At 55.0% G+C, this 774-nt stretch overlaps 1 pseudogene; it reads right to left on the bottom strand.

Annotated features, from left to right (window-relative positions):
- Positions 1-616: 616 nt before the first annotated feature.
- On the bottom strand, positions 617-757 carry LOC147013880 (signal recognition particle RNA; annotated as a pseudogene).
- Between the last annotated feature and the right edge of the window lie 17 nt (positions 758-774).

A 774-nucleotide genomic window follows, 5' to 3' on the forward strand; every position in this document is an offset into this window, starting at 1 on the left:
CCCCGTCCTAACAGGAAACCCTTGCGTCTGTCGGCGGCGATGCCGTTCGTGGGGAACTCGCCGTGGCTGGCGCAAAGATGGCGGCGCAATGGAGATGAAGGTGAGGCGATGATATTCGTTTTCTGGTTATGTTGTGAGGAGATGTGGTTTAGGAGATGGTGAGGCGATGTCTTTATGGTGAAGGTGGTTGTTGTGAAGGCGGTTGTGGAGAAGGTGGTTGTTGTGGAGATGGTGGCTGTGGTTGTTGAGATGCGGTTGTGGAGAAGGTGGTTGTTGTGAAGGCGGTTGTGGAGAAGGTGGCTGTGGTTGTTGAGATGCGGTTGTGGAGAAGGTGGTTGTTGTGAAGGTGGTTGTGGAGAAGGTGGCTGTGGTTGTTGAGATGTGGTTGTGGAGAAGGTGGTTGTTGTGAAGGTGGCTGTGGTTGTTGAGATGCGGTTGTGGTGTTTGTGGTGATTGAGAGGCGGTTGGTCCAAAATGTTGTTGTTCGTCTTTCGGCTGCTCCCGTTAGGGGTCGCCACAGCGGATCATCCGTTATGATTCGCATACTGATTTGGCAGAGGTTTTATGCCGGATGCCCTTCCTGACGCAACCCTGATCGCCTCTTACGACACAGGGATATGGATTGGGTTTCGCCATGATTCCGGGCTGCCCTACACCCTCTCATAGCGCGGCCCAGTGCAGAGCACCCGTCCTCAAGCGATCCTCCAACCCAAGCCTCCGAGTAGCCGGATTACAGGCGCACGCCACTACGCCCGGTATAGGCGGTTGGTCCAA

This window comes from Eptatretus burgeri, chromosome 13 (genome assembly GCF_056783735.1).
Source record: "Eptatretus burgeri isolate ZD-2024b chromosome 13, Ebu_testis_v1, whole genome shotgun sequence".
NCBI lineage: Eukaryota > Metazoa > Chordata > Myxini > Myxiniformes > Myxinidae > Eptatretus > Eptatretus burgeri.